The sequence below is a fragment of the Apteryx rowi genome, unplaced genomic scaffold, assembly GCF_003343035.1.
Source record: "Apteryx rowi isolate R43461 unplaced genomic scaffold, aptRow1 scaffold_870, whole genome shotgun sequence".
In the NCBI taxonomy this organism is placed as follows: Eukaryota; Metazoa; Chordata; class Aves; order Apterygiformes; family Apterygidae; genus Apteryx; species Apteryx rowi.
Window position 1 is genome coordinate 144,269 of NW_020451172.1, and position 24,445 is coordinate 168,713.

General features: G+C 35.4%; 1 long non-coding RNA gene across 17 annotated transcripts in view; it reads right to left on the reverse strand.

Moving 5' to 3' along the window:
* The window catches only part of LOC112977863, a 72,945-nt gene that overhangs the window by 33,670 nt on the left and 14,830 nt on the right, over window positions 1-24,445 (reverse strand). For 6 of the 17 annotated variants that reach the window (XR_003257669.1, XR_003257668.1, XR_003257661.1 and 3 more), the window contains 3 exons: window positions 3,985-4,243; window positions 2,650-2,779; window positions 2,391-2,429 (listed from right to left, as the gene is read on the reverse strand). This is a non-coding gene — a long non-coding RNA (uncharacterized LOC112977863). Of the gene's footprint in view, window positions 1-2,390; window positions 2,430-2,649; window positions 2,780-3,984; window positions 4,244-13,051; window positions 13,149-14,249; window positions 14,282-18,272; window positions 18,318-21,960; window positions 22,293-22,634; window positions 22,750-24,445 lie in introns of those variants that run through there. The other 11 variants (XR_003257665.1, XR_003257663.1, XR_003257664.1 and 8 more) reach the window with 7 other exon arrangements.

Sequence of the window (24,445 nt, forward strand, 5' to 3'; positions counted from 1 at the left end):
CTGGGCCGCGATGGGGCCGCGGCGGGGCGCGGAGGGGGAGCCCGGCGAGGCAGCGACCGCAGCGCTGGCGGCGCCCTCGGGGGGCTGGCAATTTGCAGGAAGATCTCATAGTAAAATTTTCAGGAAAACACATGAAGCAAACCGACAAAAGCAATTTTTACAGTGTTACTTTAAACATAATAATTTTTTTGTGTAATGCAATAGAACCTAATATTCATATCTGTGTAGTGGAATTTCTTCAGGTGGGCAATATATAAATAACATAAACAGTACAGAAACAAAAATGGTTTCCCTCACCGTCACTACCACATGTACATGCATAAGTAATGAATAGAGACCATTTATAATCCTGATAGAATTCTTTAAAAGATTAGTCTCCATCAACGAAGATGGAATAATTACTTTTATGGGGGCTTCCATGCTATCGCAATCCAAATCAGTAGATTTAATCATGGAGGGGGTACAAGTGAATCTATGTCATTTCAATTTAAAAAGAATAGCAGTATTCATACGGTCACTCACTGTGTTTCAGCTAAAGGAATAGTAATTTTTAAAGCTAACAGAATTCCAAGTGCACATCTGGTCATTCCTAGATACAGCAGCAAAACTAAAAGTGGGTACACATAGGAAAGTACAACATTCTTGGCCTTTTAGCAGCTTATGTAAAATTGAATTATGCTTCCCCATGGACAAAGATACAAAGATTTACTTCATCTTCGTCCTGGAGGTGAAAAATTCAGTATTGTGGCATTGGCAGCATTGAATACAGAGAGAGAAGGGAGGTTTGGAAACCAAAGTGGAAGGTTTTGAAATTGTCAGTATGGAGTGAGGAGGTGAAAGGGGTCAGTGGAAGTTCTTGGGCTTGGAAAGAAGGAAAGCGAGTATGGTTTCGGTGGGGTGAAGGTAAGGGAATGGGAGAGGTCAGTATAAAATCTTGAAGAATGAGGGTAGCAAAAGGAGTGTCAGTGGATTTGATGACCTGTGGGTTATCACACAATGATGGTATGATTTATATCCTCATCTTCTTGATTGCTGAGGAACAAGCATCCTGCTATACTGAGTTTACCAGTCACTGCCTTCTCCAAAACGCATTCCCTTCAGCCCCTCCCCTCTCATACAACTGTGCCCACACTATCTAACTGCTGCAGCAGCTATTTCTCAAGCTACTACTATTTCAGCAGGGAGAAGCTCGCTTAAAGTCTGCTGCTTTTACAACAACAGAATGAACTGGGAGAAAAACAAGGCATGGTGTCAGGTCAGAGATCCCAGAAGAAAATGCCTGCTCCTCATACTGCTGTCAGAGCCTGAGGGAACTAAAGTGCCTGCAGAGCATATATTCCTCTTTCCCCACAAAAGAGTCCTTGCTCCCTATACCCTGTCTCTCGGTGACAGCAATAGCCGAGGATTTTGCAGATGCGATGGAGAGAATGGGCTTTTTATGAAGTGTGAGCTGCCCACATATATGATCCTTAACTTCTTCGAAATGGACAAAGCCACCAGTCTCCCTTGGTTAAGCCTATCCACGAAACCTATAAAGAAGTGCTTTTCATCAATGTTGAACAGGAAGGTAGGCAGCAATATGGGAACCACAGTCACATCAAAACTCACAAGATTTAAGTAGGTATTAAGAAAAAGGAAAATTATTGCTAAAAATGAAATATTCTTATAAAACATAAAATAGACTTAGCCAGATCAAAAATCCAAGTAAAATAGAAGTGTTGATTACAGAAAAATTTGAAGAACAGGCCAAGTAAAGAATAATGCTTTCATTTGTATAAACTCCCGACTTTCTGCAATTTGATTCTTAGAGATTTTTTTGAGGCTTAGTTATCATCCAAATCATCATGTTTAATAGCCTTTGATATGGCTTTGTCCAGTTGCATTCTGAATCCATTGTTGCTTTTGCATACCCAAATATATTGTAGCGATGAATTTCTCCTTTAAATATGCTTTGTGTGAAAGTCCTTCCTGTAATTTAATTAAAAATGTTGGCTGATTGTTCTCATTTGGTGTTGACAAAATCTCGTGTAGTAAATTTTCACTTCTTATCTATCTTCTGTATGTCACACATTTTATTATAGGTCCCTATTATATTTTCCCCTTTCTCTTCCACCTTTTTCCCAGCAGTGTAATTTTCAACCTTAAAAGTCCTGTCTATATAATGAGTTCTTTGTACAGTACAGAAGCAGTTTCAGACCTTTCATAATTCTCTCTGCATTATCTAGTTCTACTGTATATTTCTATTATGTAATATTCTGTATATATCTTACATCTATATCTCCCTATAGTCATATATATGCAAAGAGGAAAAGACAGACTTGAGGTTATCAGAACTGTATACAATATTCAATAAGTAAGCATGTGATGGTTTTACATAATGGCATACTTACATTTTATGTTTTGTTCCCCATTTAAATATTTTTCATAATCTGTTTTACAGAGGAGGAAAGCAAAAGCAAGAGAAGAAAAAGAAAAGACCTCAGTGGGGCACAGACTAGGAAATATTCTTTAATACAGCTAACAGACTAAAAAAATTGGATCAACACAACATACAGCCTTCTATTATCATTTAAAGAAAGGGGGTACTGGAAAAAGGACAATATAATTAATAATTATCCTTGTTAAATATTGCATCATACTCATACTCACTCACAAACTGGGAGATCCAGTTTCAATGTCCTCCTTAACGTGAGGAAGTTCAAATCCAAATTTCCCATCTCCAGCTATTAGGCCAATGGCAAGGCTTGACTCATTAATTCATTTCATGTTTCTGAGGAACCTGTGCCAACAAAAAGTAAAGAAATGTAAGTTGTTCATTCAATTTATAAAGCTTTATAATTAGAATCAGTAATTTACTTTCTTTTCCAGCCATAGGCAGACTGGAACACCAAACAGAAATACCACAAAGGAGATTCCCACAGAAATAAAGACAATTGTCAGTATCTGTGATAAATTTGACATATAAGCATTTCCCTTTCTTTTTTCTCCTTAAACTTTTTATAGTTTTGCAGCCTTTTTCTAATTTTTTCAGCTAACAAAGAAACATTTGCTTTTCTGATTCTAGACAAGAATCTTGGATGACCTGTATCTAGACTGCTTGTGGCCCCACTGGTTTTGTGTGGAAAATGAGCTATTCCACAAACTTATAAGGATTTCTTATTCTTATCCTGTTGCCTAGGCATCCACTATTCAACATATTCATTACAATGATACTGAACTAGAAAGCTGATACTTCAGCATTCCTACAACCCTTCTTACAGTTTTCACAGGAAAAACTTTTTGCCTGTCTGAAAGTGTTTGGTAGTGCACTATTGCTGGTACTTGAAGGATATCATCCATAGAAGCAAAAAAAAATGTATTTCTAGCTCATGACAGCTTTGCTAAGTGGTTTATTTGTCACTTATGTGGAAAATGCAAGTATATTCTATTCAGTGGGTATTAATGTATTTTATAGCTCCACATCTACTATAAATGTTCTATTTAATGCATCTTTCTCCATCAGAGAGAACTGGAACTGAAATTCTAGCTGCGTGGATTCTGTCAGGATTTGCTTCATCTTTTAGTTTAATCTTTACCTGGCTATATTACCGTAATCCCATTTCCCCAGAAACATCAATAAAGATTTCTGCCTGTCTGTATTAGTTGCTTTTTTGAGGTTACATCATCATTTAACAGATATTCTAATCTTTGAACCATTAATGTGATGCACTTTGAATTGGCAGTCAGTGTTTCTATATTTATAAAGTTGTGGTTAGAAACTAGTTGTTGGTTATGAGCAGCATCTGTTCTGCCTGTAATTGGGATAGTGTTTGCTAACTAAGAAAGAATGAATAGATTGCAGCAGAGCAACTTCTGTTAGGCTCAGTTATAAACCTGTTTTCAGTGTCATTGATCTTTACATGAAACTTCTGTCACTAAGTAGAGTTATTGGGGAGTGCGACTAACCTAAAAACATGATACTTTGTCATTCTTCTGTCCCCCTACCTCTTTGACTTGCTTCATCTGACACACAAAGTGACCACTCTATTTGTAGTAGCATGCATGAAAACAGGCAAGTGTGTCCAGGATTAAACCTCCAATCTTAGCATGTTGATCCATGGTAAGTTTGCGTTAGCTACAAGCAGCTGACAGTTTCATGCTGACTCTTCCAGTCCTCACATGCCTTGTTGAGCCTTCACTTGCATTTTTCTAGAAGAAAACTTCTTCACACGCAGTGCAGGTTCCTTTAAAGCAGAGTTAGAGTCTAAAAGCAATTTATGGGGAACATATTTAGTATATTTATCTAATGGTCCAGACATTAACATTCTGGTACATTTTCAAATTTTTACAAGTGTCTGCTTATTACACAGACTTATAAAATCCTCCTGCTGTTTATTTAGCTAGAGAAAATATGAAGACAGTATCAGTGACAGTATCCATAAACAAGCAGTAGTAATAAAGAAAGCAAAAAAGTTTTGGAGCAATCATTTATTTAAAAATAAAACAAAACAAGCTAAAACAGAGGACAGTTGGAAATCATCCTGACCAGTTTTCACTTTGACTAAATTTAGGAACTCTCATTTATTTTTCTACACCTTTAAGATACCTAAAGGTATTAAAGACATCTTCATGGAGCTGATAGACATGAAACATCACCAGCAGAAAACCTGCTTCTTATGTTAGAAGAATATAAGAGCTACATTAGTGGCATCTCAAATGGTAGTAATACCTAGCTTAATCAGGTGTTCAGCACTAGCTGTCTCAAATGTCTAAATATGATCAAGGTGTCTAATTTCTCCTCCACAACACATGCTACAATGACTTTTCAATTAAGTATTTTCAACCAAGTAATTTTGTCTGATTAGGTGATGGGTGCCACCAAGTACAAAGTAAAGGGTGGAAATTAACTGATGGGACCATATGTTTTGCATGTGGACTGGGAAGAAATGAAGCACTGGTTACATCAGCACAGGCAGAAGAAATAATGAGCGTAAGAAAAGGTCCAAGCCAAAAGTTCATATCCCTATTGCCTCTGTAGTATCTCTGTGGCTAAGCAGGAAGTATTCGTAATCTTCTAGTGGCAGTCCACACTAATACTGCCTAAAATGCTGTCTGTTATGTAGACACATAATATTAGGTCAAACAGGGAAGAATCCAGGGACAACTGGTCTACCTGAGATTGGACATGATCCTTAAAAATATGGATCCATCAAAATATGGTCATTGATTATTTAATCTTAGTGTTCACAGTGTAGACAGGACTGTAACAGGTGCTAAAGGAAAGGGGATCATTCACACAAATTCTTTGTGTTGATTTGTCCCACAGTCAAGAACTACAAAGACTAAATCTTAGTACTGCAATGAACAAAACTATGGCAAATAAGATGACAGGTTTGAGTTCTAAAGGCACTTAAAACATATCCACATGACTCTCTCAACTTAGCCAGCTTCCTATATCTTAGCATAAATCTAAGAACAGATACCATCTGGTTATTACTCACATTCATCAGTATGTGGGGAGGAAAAGAAAAAGTAAAGAGTGAAAAGGCAGAGGTGAGGCTTCACTTTCTTTAGCACATGAGTTTAGTACATTGGCTAAGTCAATGGAGACAAAAGATATGAACTGCCCCTGATAATGGTATAGTTTATTTCTTTTAAAGGTATAGTCTGCCATTTCTAGTCCTAAGTGAGTTATTTATACTAGCTATATATTCACACTTATGTGCCTAAATAAGACAGAGACAAATATCATTTTTGGCCAAGTTCAGATCACATACTCAAATATTGCTCTCCTCCTACTTGCCCCTTATAGTGAGTAGCCATATCTACACATTCCTACTACAAACAGTACGTGGAAAGTGCTGTCTGAGGAACTGCCAAGGCATCTTCTGGAAAAGTGCTAGTTGAAACAAGCCATAACTCTTCTCAGAAGTTTGATAATGATTAAGCTAATGCCCTAGGCCTGCTTTATGTAGCCCCCATGATTACTTGTCCCAGACACCTACTAATAAGCCCAGTTGCTAACACAGCTATAGAAATGTGAAAAAAAGCTTTTTCTGATGTAAAGAAAATACCATTGAGACTATTGGTCATAATCAGCGTCCTTCATTAGACACCGAATCAGTAGAAACAATAATGTTTTCTGAAACTCAGGTATCATCAGCAAGCAAATGTCTGTGATCAAGCAAAGACACATGAAACGCTGTCAAGAATATGACCTCTGTGTGATTGGAACATCACTGAGATTTTCTGAGTATATAGATATACTCAGTACATGAGTAGAAGTGCCAAAAGAGAAAGAAAACAGTGAAATAATGATGGATAAGGCTCAAAAAGCAGGTAATAGCAGCAGAATTCAGAGGAAAAACAGCTTTTTTGGGCACTACATGTTGACCAATAGAAATTACATATGAAATAAAAGTAAAGTCCCTTGTTGTTTGAGTCATCTTGTGTTCAGGGATAAAAGACTTCATGTATCTTTTATAAGCAAACAAGACTGCTGCAGAAACTCCTGATTCAATTTAATCAATTTCTTCTCCTAATGGAAACACTGCACAGTCCTGAACTTTGACTAACTGCTAAGGTCAAATAGGGTTAGATTAAAGCATTTCAGAAAAAGCTCCTATAATTAAAAATATGACAGCAGATGAATAGTAAAAGTTTAAAATGTACTGCTGTGGAAGCAGGCAGGCAGCATATTAATTTTAACTCTATTTAAGTGAAGTTATTATTGTACCATGTTTGCTGTATTTGGGTAATTTGGATCAAAAGAAAAACTGGTAACTGGAAGTCTCGTATTACAAGTAAAAAATCTCAAATAGATCTTATTGCCTCTTTCACTGAGCACATCAGCAGCAACATTATTCTGCCCAAGGCACAGGAAACAAATATTTTTAAGTACAACACTATTTCTGTTATGATCTCTCATCTGTCCTCAAGGACTGTCATGTTTCTGATACCAATTTCTTTATATGTCACTTTTTGTAACAAGTGTTTGTGCCCTTGTATACACTCAGTCTGTTCTTCTGTGTTCACAGCTATGGACTTTCAAGACTGGAGGGACAACCAAGGACAATAGTTCTTTCTGAGGCTCTAGTACTGTTCTAAAAATCAAGATAAACTACCCCATTTTCTAAGAACTCTAAGCTTACTAGCACACTAGGATTAGACAATGAAAATAGATGTATCGCTGTCTTTGACTTATTCTCAGTAAAATTCAAAATATCTGTAATAGCTGTTAATAAGCTCTCATATTTATGTATACTCTCATCTTGTTCTTGTTGTGCTTTATACAAAAGCCTATTACTCAAGCTTCTCTGAGGAACAAGGAATGAATTTCACCCTTGGTAGATATTAACACTAATAAAAAATACAACTATAGCATTATTACTAACAATCATTTATATGGAGCTGTAGTTATGTGCTATTCTTTACAAAGAAAGAAACCTTCTGACCTGCCAAAATTCCTTAAGCTAAACAAAAGATAAAGCCAGCTACTGCAAGCCAAGACAAAGGATAACTCTTGTGAAAGCTGAGCAGTATTAATTTTCACAAAATAAGAAAAAATAATTTAAAATATGGATTTTAAATAAAGTTTTTAAAAAGAAAGAGAGAATATAGATAAACACAAGGTTAATTCTAGTCTAATGGATGCAGTGTGGACAATTAATGATTCATATATCTGGTTTTACTTCTTGACTTGAATTCATTCCATCTAATTTTAAGTAACAAATGTGCATAAATGAAATCACCCTATGTAGTCTGTTAAAACAGAGACACTTCTCCAGAAGGTAAACCAGATCTCAAACGATACCAGAAACATGTGCTTTAATTTAGATTGGAAGGCCTGAGTAATCATAAAGATTTTTTAAAATATATTTCTTTCATTTTCTTATAATGTTCATATGTACACATGTATGCATAAGCACATAGTRTACTTTGATTATATTACTAAATAAACTGTTAACTTGGTATACACTGCTACCTAAAAGAGGGCTAGGGATCAATCTAGTTAACAATAGTTAAGCAATGTGGATGATCAAGGATCCAATACTTACGCTCATTTTTGATCTTTGGTTATTTATTCTTTCCAACATAAGTCTCCTATAGAACAGCCTATCTCTGAGCAACATGGATGCAAGTTAGTCCACACCTCTTGCCCTCAAGTCCATGGATTTATCCCTGGATTTCTTTTATGTAGCAATACAAACAAAGCCAAATGATGYGTTCAAGGTGCCTCTGAAAATCTGAAGCAAAGCAAAATACTGTGCTACCCATCTTTCTTCAGATCCATATTGATGACCCACTTCTATCATGATGCCTAGAGGAAAATTATTCACTGATAATGATGAAGTAAACAAAGATTACCAGCTATGTTAACATTTCTACTTAATATATATCTTCAAGAAGTAAACTCTCAAGCTTGCAGCTGTGTGTATAACTGAACTAGGCCATACTTTCCTGTTAACATTGCCTTAGTCCTCCCTCTCCTTCTCCTTCTAATTATTTGTTATCCTTTGCCTTAAGTTAGACTGCAAGCTCCTTCAGAAAATATCTGTCTATTACTGTTTTGTCAACAGCACTGAGTTTAACTATGACCTAATTTAGTCAGAGCCTTCTAGACATTGCACTTCTATTGCAGTACAATTACTAAATAACAAAAAAAAATTAATTTTTCCTGGATTTCTCCTCCAACCACTTTGTTTCTATTTGTAAATTAATTGATCCAATAAAATATAACTAAAGATTCAATAGTATACTTATTCTTGGTAGAGGAGTGGAAGTTTATCCTCACTGTTAAATTACTATCTTTGTGACCCATTTTCTCCCTGAGCTATGAGACTAATATTCTGTTACAGCCTATGTATACCAGGACAACATCTTGGCAACTGTGATAAAAGTAAGTTTACAGACTTTCTGGCTATCTTTGATGTTCACCATAAAGTGGTATGATGCTACTTTTACAAACCAATAAAAAATTATCAAATTTTTAATGGAGTTGGAAATTCTAAGCCCATAATTGTGTATGTATAACTAATACTTAAAGCCAACTGTATGATATTAGCTGTATTATAGCTAATAGTGCTGAAAGTACTTAATCAGGGGTGACTCTCCCATAGGGGTCTTTATGGGCATAATTAATATCATGTAAGTAGACTAGTTATGGACTTTATTATAAATGATTTTAATATACTAAAATGCTAGAACACAAGAAATGATTAGTGAGAGAATTTCAAAAGATGTATGCATCTCTGGTGAGTACTGAAATGTTGTACCCAGCAGTCAGCTTGGTTGCCAAAAGATGTGTTATTTTGCAACTTTTCACATAAGTGAAGTGTTTAAATGTTGAATGTATCTTCTGTCTCTCCTACACACACACACACACACACACACACACACACTTCTTTGCAAGGGTAGCAAATAATGAGCATATTAAGACTGTGGTGAGTGAACAAGTAAATTTAAAGAAAATGCAAAAAAAAAAAGACGTGGGTGGTACATTTCTGAGCAATGCAACAGTCAGTGGGATACAATATCTGAATCTCTTCTACAAAATTTAGTGTCTTATTGAAAAATTTTTCTAGTATTTAATAATATCATGAACACTTCCTGAAACAGCAAAGAACAAAAAAAAATTTATGTGATGCAGCCATTAAAAAGATTAACTGAAGCTTGTAACTGTTAGTGTAGGAATCACATATTTTGGCCTAAAGGTTTCAAGGGAATATATGTCAATCAAAATTAAAGGGCTTTAGCATTTTCCCTTTTATGGACTCATTCTCCGTTTAGGATAAAACTTTCATTTTCTTTCAGAAGGTCTTATATTAGTTCATACTTCATTTTCAAAAACTCCTTGATTTTCTTTTTCATATTTCCTGACATAATCAGAACTCTGTTCTGTATAAAAATGAAAGAGAATGTAGGTACACACGTGTATGTAGAAAGATGCAGACTTACTTTACATGCACTCCAAGTTGGTTGGATATGAAGCACTTTCACTGAGGAAAGCCACATCAGCATAGAGAAATTCACAACTGTCTGCACACATTTATAAAACACTACTTTCAGATATTCTCAGAATGTAATATATACAATAAAGAAGAGTGAGGACCATGGTGCTTCTGAAATTTTACACTTCTGTATTTTAGCACTGGTAGCTGAAGATAGCCAGATTTCACTATCCTGAATATTCTCCTAGAATTAGGCATCGAAGTCCACTCTTTCTGAACTGAAAGTTCAGTCCTTTTTCTGAAAGTCACATAAATCCAGTAAATTTCAGACTTCTTTTTCTAATAAGTCAGTGGGGATATTTCTCTGTCCTAGTTCAGCTGACCTTCTGGAATGCCCAGAGGTTATCCCTCTGGGTTCCAGTTGCTGCTCCGCAACAGAGGTCTCCCGTATGTCCCATGACATATTTTTCAACCCCACATGGAAGTCTTGTATATCCCAGAACATTTGAAGTGGTGCTAAAAGCTTTTGTGCATGTAACTGGTTCAAGATCAAGATATCTAAGTCTGAGAAAATTCCTTTAGACTCTCTTTGTCTTCAGTGTATAAAACAGCTACTTCCAGATTCATTTCATTTATCCCTAAGGTCTGTATATCAGACTGTTCAGATCAATGCCCCTGGAGAAGATTATTTCTCTCCACTGGTTGTTAAGTGGAGTCTAAAAGCCTACACATAAGTATCTAGTGAGATCTGAGATACCTTAGGATATCTGAAACAAAGTGGGCTGGCAGATATGGCAGAAGACATGTGGGAGACAGATATCCTGCTTGGGAGGTAGCTGGCAGCCAGGTAGCATCCCAAGGCATGCCCCCCAGGTAGCATCAAGGGCATCTCAGATGGCACTTGGTGCATATGTATGAGCACTGAACTGATCTCCAGAAGAGCTATCTCAGACATAGGTGTCTAGCTTTTAGAAAGTAAGTTAGTAAGTTTAGACAACACACCTACATACACAAGGCACCTGGTGTCACACTGCAATGTCTAAGAGGCATCCAGAGGCTGTAGATATGATGCAGGATATGGCAGCTGGAGGCCAGGTGAGTTCCATAGGCATCTAAAATGCTGTGAGACTCCTATGCAGGAGTAAATGAAATTAACAGATCTCTAATGTGAAGTTCAGTATTTCCAAATTCCATTCATTATTTTGACTTTGGGCTCTATTCAGTTACTTAAGCTGCATTATCTGATGCTGTTTGAAATGCTCTAGGGTACTTGAGACATCCAAGCAGGCTGGCAAATAATACAGAGGACTTACAGAGGACACAGCCTCGAGCGTCTTTAATGACACTGGATGCTGACAGTTAGGCAATTAAACTGTGCCCTGACAGAAGCACCTGAGAGGGTAACCTGAAGAAATCCTAATGGCAACTGTCAGATTCACAATGCTCAGTCTGGAGCTGTGTTAATTGGCAAGTCTATGACTCATTTGATCCTGATGTATTTTTAAAAGCAGACACTTGAAACTTCTGGCCAGATTCTCCTGGGAGTAATAGTCCCTTTGAACTACTCAGTCTGTGGCCTCTGAAGGATCCATAATCAGTTCACAACTGCCTGGCAGAAAATTCCTTGGCAAATGTCCACTGAGTCCATAATGTTATTCAATACTCTTCTGGCAAAGGACCCAAGGACCCACCAAAAAGCTTCATATGAGCAGTATAATTTAGAGAGGCCCACTATCAACAGTAAGAACCTGTGTCTGCAGAAAGTTTTACCAGTTATATCAGCATAATATATGCCAGTACACTTCAATGTATGAATTTATAGCAGTATAACTCTCCATCTGGACATTTTTATGTCAAACTAAGTATGGCTTTTTGGTTTAGCTAAAACTGTTTCCCCGACAACATTGGAAATTCCTATTTTTGTGGCTTAGGAGAACCCCTTTCACTCCTGCTGTTTCAGAAAGAAATGTTGTGGACTCCTCTTTGTATAGCAAAGGAAGTCAAAACTAAGTGAAACATAACTATAGTTTTCTGAATTGGGACATTTTACAACAAAGTTTGGTGAGAACTATGTTTAAAAAAAGTTGTTCTGTATCTGATAGAAAGAAAGCCCTAATAGGGAACAAGAACCAGGCAGATGTTTAGAGATCCAGCAGCGATAAGCTGCACTTTTTTTTTGGCACATTCTTTTAAAAAGCATATATATCTATAAAAGAATTAGTCCAAAATATATTGCTTCACAGCTGTGTCAAACTTTTTCTCTCTGTTGTGACTAATTTTAAGAATTCAAGTCTTCCTAACTGCTCAGAAGCCATGTAAATTGCTACTGTTACCTGAATATGAAATCATGACTGTTTACATTGCTTTCAAATATTAACTTATAATTTCAGTTTAAGTTACTGACTTTCTAAATTTACATGTATATATCAAAAAAAGATAGTTTTGAAGTGTATGTTTCTATGACTAAAAGATTAAATAATTATCATTAGAATTATTGTAATTCAAATTGTTAATTAATAGCACTTCATTTTCTTCATAAAATAATCAAAATATATAATAGTCCTCCTCTACTTGCTGTGAGTTCACATCATAGTTACATTTTCAGAATGAAATTGCACTGATGAGGGGTACATGAACAATTTACATAATCTAGCTGCCTGTGGTAACAGAGAAGTCTCTTACAGGCCTAAATTGTTACGTTAACCTTGCTAGGTTAACATAAAAGAGGAATAAATATACAGAACTCAAGCCAGTAGCCTAAAYAGAAGCTTGAACTGTCGTCTGATATCCCCTGAGATATCCAAGGTACAGGGAACATGTACGTGGAACATGGTATATGACACAGAAGGGAGAGGCAGCTAGCAACCAATGGAGATACTATAGTCATCCCAAATGGTAATATGTCTGGACAAAGCAAAAGAACCCCCTTTGTCTCCTACTTTTCTAGTTTGTATAAACTGTGATTCTTCAGGACAAGCCATTGTCTTTATACCTGTCTGTAAAGTCCATAGCATGATGTTGATATTAATATTTAATCATATTAATGATTTAGCATGGATTTTTGATTCTGGCCAGAAAAAAGAAGGGGAAAAAGAAGAAGAAGGCTCATATGGAGTGCTTACTTGGAATGTAGAAATCCATGGTCTATTTCTGTCCCTACAACAGATTTTCCATGTGACCTGAAATAAGTTGATATGTCTTTGCATCTTATATGCTAACCTGTAAAATGGGGAAAAATTGGTCAACCTATTTAAGTTCAGTAGTATTTTAGAGTGCACAATTCTATAATAACTAAGTTCAATAGAAAAATCTGGGAATGTCCATATTAATCAGTTAGTTAAACCATCATTGAATTTTATATCTAAATAACTTACTATTTTATGAAATCTATTTTAGGGTAATGTTTGTCTGAAAACAGCGAGTAAAAACTTCTCCCAGAATGTATGAATTTCATGAAAATACTCTCATGACATCACTATGGAACCAGTTTAGACCAAAAAGGATTGTGTGGTATTATAAAGGCTTCACATGAAATGCGGATGTGGAAGAAAATTGAAGAGAAAACCAGAATTACTTTCAGAAGAGTTCTCTATTTTTTTCTTTATTTGGGGAATTGGAGGAAGAAATATAACTGTTAACTGAACCATAGGATTTATGCCTTAGATATGTTTAGACAGAATATGATATTTTATGTGTTGATGTCAAGTTTTCTTTAATTTCAATATTTCTATTGTGCTGTGAGGATGCTGTGAATATCAATATATTGCTTTTTATCTGTGTTCAAAGAAAGGGAGTCTTCATGAATATATGCATCAGAAAAGAACTATGTATTGCACTGAGTTTCAAACCCAGAACAACACTATTTGAATGGTTGGAGGGTAAGGATGAACAAGTAAGCTTTTGAGCTTTCAGAATACAGAATAGTACCATAGGTTGGGGCTGCAGAAAGTAAATAATGAAATTTTATCAGAAATAATAAAACTGTCTGGAAATATTAAAACTGGCAGGAAGTCGAGAATTTTGTTTTGTATATAATTTCAAGGGTTCAAAATTTATTTTCACTTCCCACCATCAAAAAAATGAGATCATGAAAAATAACACAAACCACCCCTCCAAGGACACTGAGGTATGCAGGGTACTTGTTTGGATTTAGGAAGAGTCAGGTTCAATTCTTGTTTTGAATAACTTAGTATAGACATTAAAATCCTGCTCACTCTTGAGATGATTAACTGAACCACTAAGCCTGTGGCTATTCTGTGGAGTGGCCTTTTGTAATTAATAATTTGATCCTGAAGCCTAGAAACTTTAATTGAAACTTACATTTTCCATGAAAAGTTTTGACTTCCATGAAGCAGCATTTCTTGGAGAAAAAAAAAGAAATCAAAAAAAAATCTTAGCAAGATAAAGTAGGAAAARGTTAGAAGAAAGGTGAAAGAGGTCTCTGACTGCAACTATTAGCAAGCAAGAAGAAATGAGTGGATGAGCAAAACATCAAAAAGAAATTTCCTGTATGATATTTCTGTGCATTTTGGTAAAATTAAACTTCTAGTGCAGTAGACCTATATTATTTCCAGTGGCTAATAAGCTGCAGAACAACTACATCAACTGTGGCCAGGCTGAGAGATCTCAGTTATCATAAGTCTACATGACTGGACTAAAGATTGTAAAAACAAAAAAACCCGGAGAAACAGATAAAGTGGCTGATGAGAGTGCTTCCTCATTGCAAGGACTCTGTTTAGGATCCTGTAGACAACAGATCTTCCGTAGTAGCTTAGGTATTGTTTTATAGAAGGGAAGAGCTATCTTTCACCAGGAGTGGAGAACATAGTAACCTGATGAGAAAATTTGATAAGTACCACAAGATAAAAATCTTCATAACTGAGTTGGGTGGCAATGTTCCTGGGAAATACAGCCAATATTTCTGCTGGGCATCAGAAAAGGTCTTTTCTAGGCTCTGAGCTTTGCTAATTTTTGTGAATGAAGGACAGGAGAAGGGGAAAGGCAAGAACTACTATGAAAAGAAAGTTGCTTTACTGGTTCTCACCCTATAGGTACAGAACTTAACTATGCTAAAGATGAGTCTCACACGAAGATGTGCACACCTATTTGTATTTTTTTCAAATTTGAGTGTCCCATTCCCTGCTCCCACTCCCTTTCTAATTTTTTCCCCTTATTTTACAAATGGGCACTATGCTTACAAGTGACGATACATTTATGTTATGTTTTGGGGAGACATTGATTTTCACCAATTTCTGGATGAATGATGTCATATCTGTTACATGTTAAAGGACTGTCACTATTTGAACCAGACTTCTCACTTTTAAAGCAGACTCCTTTGCCTTACATTAATTCAGCCAATCCTTTTATCCAGGAAAGCCCTTTAACTCATTATAGCTATACAGTATTAAGCAGATTACTTGAAACAGTTCTCGTGATAACTACACAGAATTTCCAGCTCTAAATCAGATAGATGTAGAAAACTAATTCTGTAATTATGAAAATTTAGAGAAAAAAGATCATTTATAAGTGTCAATAATATATACCTTCAGTTTGGTCATATTACATCAAATGGGCAACTCATAATCAATTTTTTAACTTAGAACATTTCAGAAGGATCTTTTTATGAATAAATACACTAAATTGTACATATTAAACTTGACCGATTCATTTATAGATAAACAAGAAGAGAAGGAAGAGTTTAGATATAATGAAGAATGGTAGACAAACTAATATTTATTATAGCAAACCTTTTTACTAAGTGTTGTAGGGCTTTAAATAATATTTTTGATCTGCAAATGAGTAACATCAGCCTCGGTGATGATAACAGTAAAAGCTTAACATTTGAAAAGATTAAAGATATGTTGAAAACATTAATGATATATGGAAATATGATCTCAGTAGTCTTCCAAATAACATTGTTCAAATTTCCTAAATCCTCTGTATGCCAAAGAGATCTAAGGAGTGTATCTACAGTCAAAAACAGGAATGAGATGAGGCATCCTTATTGATTCTGGAAAGCTAGTCTACAGTATCAACAGAGCTGAAGCAACAGAGGGAACCTAATCAGAATCGCTAACAGAAGAAGAAATGAATAATTTTGAGCAAGGGAACACAGCCATTGATTCCCCCAGATAAAAAGGTCACATTCTAAATGAAGTAATCTGAAAACCTACTGTCGGAAAACTCTAAGAAAATACCAGTATGTCTTCCAGTGCATTACCTACAATGACCTAAGCTAAGAAACTAATTATTCAGGTGCACTGTTGTACCAAAATGCTAAAGATTTTAGTTTTACTGGGCCTTCCCTTCTTTTTGTCAATTCCTATTAGCAATCTGTGGCAAATAACAAGTAAGAATAGCAAGTAGATAAAAAGAATGATAACTATATTCTTATCACTTCTTGTGATCACTTACCACTTTTTCTGCTCAGCCAGTGCTTTTGTCTGAGCAGACTGGAATCGAGCCAACAGATCGACATTGCTAGTTTTGTTGCTCTGTAAAACCTAATCACCTATCTTTGAACTGCTGACTGGGACAGAGTTTTCTGATTTTCAACTAAGAATGTAAAAACAGGAAGAACTTGAAATTCTGGAACCTTTGAAATCAACATTATGAAGGTTCTAGCCTTCCAGATCCAACATAATGAGCCTCTAGGGGAATGAAATTAAAATTTGGGGATATAAACTACTCTCTCCTTGGTTTCAAAAGAAGTAAGAGATGTAGTAAGTAGACTTCACTTTCCTTAATGTGCAGAAAAAGTAGGAGTAGGGAAGGTTTCTGAAGAAGAAAAGCAAACAGGAGGTAGCGTACATAATAATTTAAAAGTAAACAAAAGCATTCATGTCCTGAAAAACAGTACTGTTCTTGTGTGCAGCAATGAAACAAAGTGAAAAGTTATTTTGAAAAGAAAAACAAAAAAGTAGCCTTTCCTACAAGTCTCTGAAGATAAATTTTCATTTATGTATAATACCAGCAAAAAAAAAAACAAAAAACCCCCACAAAATCCTAGAATGAATATTAAGATTATAAATTACGCCCATGCACAAACTTCCCATGCATTTTTGCCAAATGGCAGGTTTGAAGAATTATTTTGTTACTGAAATTGTTTGGAACACAGTTTGATAGAAAGTGCTATTTTAAATTTTTAAATTTTAAAATTAACTGATATGCTAAGAAACAGATTTACCTGTAAATTCTAAGAAATTTCAAGCAATACTCAATGCTCAAAAATTAATTGCTGGTTGTAACCATATAATTTTGGGGAGCACATGGGGTACTTCACACATAATAAGTAAATTCCTGATTTAAGGGAAAAACTAGACTTAATCATGGAGCCACTGCCAATACCTTTCTAATCTTTTTTCTCCCTTTGTTTCCTGGATTGGGGGGCGTGGGGAGGGAATGTAACAGATATCCAGATTACCTCAATAGTTGGTTTATATTTTAAAATCATTGTAATAATATATCTAGATCTCACATAAAGTCTTTCAAAAAAGTATTCTCCTTTCTGACCAAATCCATGTAAGAAAATAAGAACATCTACACAGTATCTGTAGAACTGCAGTCTGACCCAAATTTTGCTTCTGATAGGATCCAGTAAAGAATGTTTAGAGAAAAAGAAACAGACAACATATAAAATTCTATTTCCTTGGAATGTTCCCCTACAGTTTCTGTTTAGAAATAAAATTAATTTATTACTTTTTTTTTTAATTGATTCTTTATGGCTATCTTTTCAATATTTCCTTTTCCTGTCTTTCTTGCATCCTCCATTCTCTCTTATTTTTCAGTTACATGCAAGAAGTATATGGGTTGTAAATTGACCCAACATAATTCTTTCCGGTCACATTTAAATAGTCCATTACCACTTCCACAGCCCCTCACCCTTTCTTTTTAACTGGTAACAGTGTCCTCCATGTGCAGTAAAATTAACAGAGAAACATGAAGAGAGTACACATCACTGGGAGTGTAAGCTCAAGCATAAAGAGGAAATGTGCCACACCTGATTTTTAGCCCAGGTATATAGAGATTTCATGATTAGGTTAAGTATACGGTAGAATGCTAAACTTGTTATATTTCATAGCTTCTTTTTCCCAGATTTTTCAAATAGAAAATAGATCTTTTGGAAAGAGAAAAATTCATTGCTGTTGCCCTTTAGAAATACCTCAGGCTAGATAAATTGCTTTAAGACTAACAAAGATATTCACAAGTACAATGACCGAAACAAAAATACGGCCATTAATGCTCCTCCCTCCCCCTCACAATTCAGAGCTCTTAAATATTAAAAGGAGTGAAATGGTAGTATATATCAGAATGAGTTCATGTCCACAAATAATGGATTATTACCTCTAGAGAGAAAGACTCGTAACAGAGATACAACAGCTGTTGCTTTAGATGATGCATCTTAGCAATGAGAAAAGAAAAAGAAATACAAAATAAATAATTTGCAGAATTACTTGAAAAGGAAGAATTTTCAGTTTTCCATGAGGCATCACCAAAGTCTTTACAGAAAATTTACATAACATGAAAAAGACATAAAGTCTGAGTGGCATTTTCTGTTTGTTATGAAGGCACTTTGTGTGCAAAGTAGGGGTGCAAAGTGTTTGATGTTTAACTAATCTAGAAAGCCAGATTTCTTAAAGGAACCACTAGCATTGTACTCTGAAAAACATGGATTAATTTAGTCACTGGAGAGATGTTTTTGATGTGTGCTTTATGTTTCAATTTGCAAGATTCTATGACAAATACGTACTGTAATAGCTCCTGTACAGCTGTTTAGAATGGAAATGTGTCAGCATCCCCTCCCCCTTTTTACTTAATAAGTTGAAGAAACAATGAAGAAATCAAATGCTTTTGAAAGCTAAGGAGTTCAGGTAGCTTAGCCAGCCAAGGCTTTGCACAGGACCAAAATACAGAGGAACACTGAACAGTGAAATAAGAAAAAGTGTGTTCCTCTGTGCTACGTGCCTATCATAGTACTTGATGCTTGTTTGTTATCTAACTGAAGCAGTCATGCCGTCTTAGGTGTTCTTACCAGAACACTATATTCTGATACAGAAATTCAGTTTGCCCACCTGCACAGAACACTGATATTAGATAAGAACTAATATGAATTCTTCTCACTTTTCTACTCTTATTCAGAAATTATGACACTAAACTTCAGCATAGTCTTCCACTGATACTCACTGATATTACGTGAAGTGATTAACATATGGTTTTGTAAGAACAGTTTAAAAAACAGAAGCCTYTAATCTCAGCAGTTAGAAAGATCACAACAAATAATACATGTGAGAATAAATACATAAGATATTTAGGTATTTATTTATAAGTTATAATTGTATCTAACAAGCCCAGATGCTAATTCTCCATTCACTTGCTTAGTAGTTGCTATATCAGCTGTAAATATAAATGCACTTAAATGACCTATTAGGGCATTCTGGGAACTTTTGTTAAAAAATAAGTAAATCCTGGCTTAACCAACTTTTTTTGCTTTAAAATAGAAAGAAACTAACAAACAAGCAAAAAAACTTCAGAATCCTGAAAATGCTCCTTTTCACTCCTTCAGAATAGCAATTGCTTTTTTCATCTATGCACATAGAAGTTAATATACATGTATAAGATTACCTATCTCTCTCTCTGTACAGAAAATGTCTGCAAATGTGCAGGATCTGTCTTAAAATATTTCTTGACAATTTTATTTTGAAATTTTTATTTTAAAATTTGGGGTTAAGATTTTCTTSTCTTTATTTGTTTGTCTTGCTTGTAATGTAGAGCTTTAGAAAATTTTTCCAATTTTTTACTTTTACCTCCTCTGGGGAAGAAGGTTATTTTGCTATCTTTCTGATTTTTCCCTTCTTCTGGATCAGTAATTCTTCATCCAGGATTTCAAGCAAGCTCCTTTCCACCTCTAATGCTACAGAAGAGCTAACACATCTGAATGAATATAGCCTCTTGGGAATGTAAATAGTTGCTTCGTTTCTCATTATCGCTTTATTTTCCTAGCTTGACTGATTTCGCCAATGCATATATGGTAGTGGGAAATGAAAAAGATCTTTCAGAGATTATTCAACCCTTCATTCAACATATAACAATCTTAAGCATAAAAAAATCCCACTTATTTAAACAGTGCTAATAATTACTTACCCTATAGTAATTATCTAAAAAAGTATCTAAAAAATTCTGTTTTTTTTGTGTATCTGGATTCCTCATGAATAGCAATTCCCACTGTACAGCAAAACTTTCAAGGCACCTAGTACATTATAGATGAAAATGGAAGGAGGACAAAGCTCAGGGAAGTGACTACTGTAAGACAACCATTCTTTCTTTTTAAAGTGGTTATCCAAACAAATCCCATCCCTGGTAATCAGCAAATAATTTTTTTTAGCAGGTGTTATAGCAGTCCTCATTGAAGACAAATTTCAGGGCAGCCCTATTAAACTAGTATTAAACCTGCACTTCTAGACCAAAGGGGACCTGGATGGGGGGACCTGGCAGGGACAATATAAACTCATATTTTGATAGTGTCAAAGACAGAAATGTTTCTGAGAGAATCCACAAACAATAGAGTTCCTTCACTGAATGTGCTTTTAAATGGTATTTACGGTCACACTTTTGTTACAAAGCAACAAGCCCTGACAGAGCTCATAACCCGCTTACAGGAATATCTTGGGACAAGGAAGCCACAAAAGTGGAAACCTTTTTAGTGACTCCTACAGCTTTTTGAAATGTGCGTTCTTTACAAAATAATTTACTTCATGTTCACAAATATGAAAGCTATATTTGAAGAGACATGAGGAATTTGTAAGAATAGTGCTATATTTCACTCTTCACTATTTCCTCTCTTTCTTGTTACCTGGCTTTTGAAACATATACTGGACATTTGGACCCCAATTCCTTCTACATAATTTAAGAAGTACTTTAAATTATAATCTTATTCATCTTCTTGTCCAGGAAGAGAGAAAGAGGAAAACCTTTCAGAACTGAGAGTCAGAAGTAAGTGGACTGAATCATTTGTAGAACTTTTTGCTATAATCTTTCAGTGGCCATAGAAAGAGCTGAGGGTGACTGTGCTCCTAAGACAGATACTGAAAGAGTCTGAACTCACTTAGAAGGAATCAGGTATCTGAAGCTAGAATTAGCATCCTGGGGAACAAAAAGTGTCCTTTTCCCCCTTCCTGTGTCTGTACCATCGAAGGCAGCTTAATAGGATGTCCTGTCTGTAAGTGGTGCCTTTGTCAACTGACTTGATGAACTCATTTGAAGTCTGAGAACTCATAAATTTTGTGGCCAAAAAGGTGACCTATTATTTGGTCTACCTGGAAAAAGGGAAGCTAATTATAGTATTCCTAAGAAACAAGAGCTGGGAGTAAGAATTACTGAAGTCCTTTTTTTTCCTATTTGTCATCTTCAAGGAGAGTGGTGGGTGATGGACACACAAATATTCCAGATTACCCTGACTGTCTTCAAGGAGGCTTTTATACATTGGCATCATAAAGGACACAAGCCAGTTTATGTTGCTTCTCAAAAATTGCTTCAGATGGGATTTTAATCACCAAGCAAAATTTTCTCTTCCTTCTTCTTCCTTTTATTTTTAGCCAACAAGTAGAGTGAAAATGTTTTAAATATTAAAAGGAAGCCAAAGCTAACAGTCAACAGTTTAAAACTGGTATCCACCCAGCCCCAATAAGCAAGAACGGAGGGGCAGAGTCTCTAATGTTCACAGCTATCAGAGAGTGAGAATAAAGGTGTGCCTGCTGCATCTACTGCAGAAAAGATTCATTCTCTCCTTTTGGGACAACTGTAAAAGTGGAGGATAAGTTGGCAATCCATTTAAAGAAGTTAACAGCACAAACACAGCATTGACATTCCAACACACATCTGAAAACCCTTTAACTAACAGAATTTTTTTCTTTTGCATGCAATATATTACTACCAATTTTAAACTCCCTTTCTTCTTTTTAGACATCAGAATCAGGAATAAATAGAATATCAATACAACAAAGACAACTGAATAAAGATTTTATAGTCCACATACAATTATGTGTCTTAAGCTGCTCTTTTCTTCCATTTGCACTTTGATTTTACTTATCTGCCTCTCAGGGTTCACTTCAGATCCTTTTTACACACAGATTCCCTCATATCCTCTTAAAGGTGCTTGGATGTCCACAAGGGTATTCTGGTTCTCTCTTGAAGCTTACTATAGTCCTCCACATGTGCATGTTCAGGACCTGTTTCTCCCCTGTACTCATGAAATTCCTCACACATTCTTCAGCTTGATCCTTTTTATTTCTTTGAATTGTTACATTTTCATTCTTGCAGAGATTTTGAGAAAAAATTATAATGTGGACAAGTTCTGAACTTACAGATCTGGGGAGGAATAAAAAAAGAAGCATTGCTATATTGAAAATGGCATAGAATCATATAGTTCAGGTCAGAAGGGACCTCTGGAGGTCTGGGGTCCAACCTCCTGCTGAAAACAGGGTCAGCTATCAAGTCAAACCAGGTTATTCAGGGCTTTGTCCAGTCTGGATAGAAAGGTGATCCTCAGCTGCAGTCCTGCGCTATATTAACAACCCTTTTGATTAAACAGGAAATCATTTACAGTTGAATCTAATGAATGACATTTTTCACTAAATGGAGTTATGAACATTATAAATGCTATTGTTCAATATTAGATTAGGAAATAGCCATAAAATGGATTTGGGTTACCTCACRACTTCAGGATTCATTGTGCACCTGAGCCATACAACTCTCAGAAACATCTCCTGAATTGTACTTTTGTTCATAGTTCTGCAGAGTTTCATGCATGGGCTGAATCTTCTTTCTAAGCATAACCACTGACAGTGAATAGTCTACTCTAAAAATACAAATTAAAACTCATTCCGTAGATTTCAACATAGTACAAATAAAGCAAGAATCATACAGTATAAAGAACCCTATTAAATATGGTAGGTCAATCATGGCATTTTTGTGAATCTGTGTTGCAACTCTGTGTGCAAGGTTTTGCTGACATCTGCATGAAAAGCAAGCGTAACATCTCCCCACAAACACATGTGTAGGATGGGATTAACCTTAATAACTTTAGACTTCTGCTATGTAGATACTCACATGAGCTAATCATCTAGACTCCCTTAAGAATTCAAGGAGAGAATTGGAATTTTCAGGATGCACTTCACTTGACCTATCTTAAACTTCTGCCTCAAGAGAAGAAGAAATGCTCTCTGGAAAAAGTCTTTAATCCAGACGCATGATAAAACCAGAACTGTGCCTTCTGTGGCACAAAGCAACTTGAGTTTTGTGTGATTTTTTTGTAAGATATTTACTGCTTTTTATATAAGTACCATTTTGAATATTATTTTTGAAAAATTGTGCCATTTCTTGCTATTCTATTCTCATTAATATTAAAGAATTTTGCTGGCAGAGTTATGCACATGAAGACTCGCACATTTTAAAAAAACTCTAATGCTAACAGAAGTCTCTGATGTCGATCTGCCCTGAGATAGAGAAATCAACCACAAGCCAAATATGAACATTTGGAAAGTGACTTAAAGTTTCAATCTAATGATTGTCATATCAGATTTTCAGTGGCTCCACTCACGCAGTTCAGAGAGTTAGACATTAGGTGTTTTGAAAGTTCAGTAACTCAATGACTTCAATTTCAAGTTCATATATAAGTCTGATGGATTATTGGGAACAGACTTGGAAAGCTGTAGGAGCTCATTCACATCTCAAGTCTTTGGAATCCTGTTCCTTAAAAATCTAGTGCCAATATTTCTCTTGTACTGAAACTATGAGTAGTGTGCTTTTACCAAGGTTGTCTAATTGTTTTTATTTCTCGACCACAAAAATCATGCACAACTTGTGTAGACAGTTTCATTATACTCCTTTTGGAAGACCTGTCTGTGTAGAATACACTTGAGTAATGCTGTCCTTCAGAAAAACAGAATTCCTTTTCCAACAGACCTCATAAAAGGGGATGTATAACATGGGTTACATGGCTGAGAAGCACCCTAGAGGTTGTAAAATTTATTCAGCATCTACTGCTTCAGTGGTACATCCATATTAATTTCAACATGTTATTGTGTGATTTAGAAATTAGGTATCAATTGTCTAATTAAAAATAATTAGTAGGCACAGTCCAGTAGAAAGTCGGATACARTGGAAATCTTGTATCCTAATAAAGAAATATAGCATGTGTCATATCTGCTCAAACTGTTCTCTCCCATTAAATTTATACATTATCAGTAGTTGCTGATATTACAATATAATTTAAAATGAAGTAATCTCTATGGAAGGAAAATAAAAGACAAGCAAAAGTAAAAGACTACTTTTATATTAAACATACTGAACCATTACTGTACTGGTATATTAAATATCATGCAATATCTTGCTTTCTTCTTTGTGTATAACGTATAGGAAGGGCTACATTAAAAGGCAAAAAGACGAAAATAGACTGAATGCAAAATTTAGAGTACTTATATGTTAAGCATAGGCTAAAAAAACTGCATGGTACTTGTGTA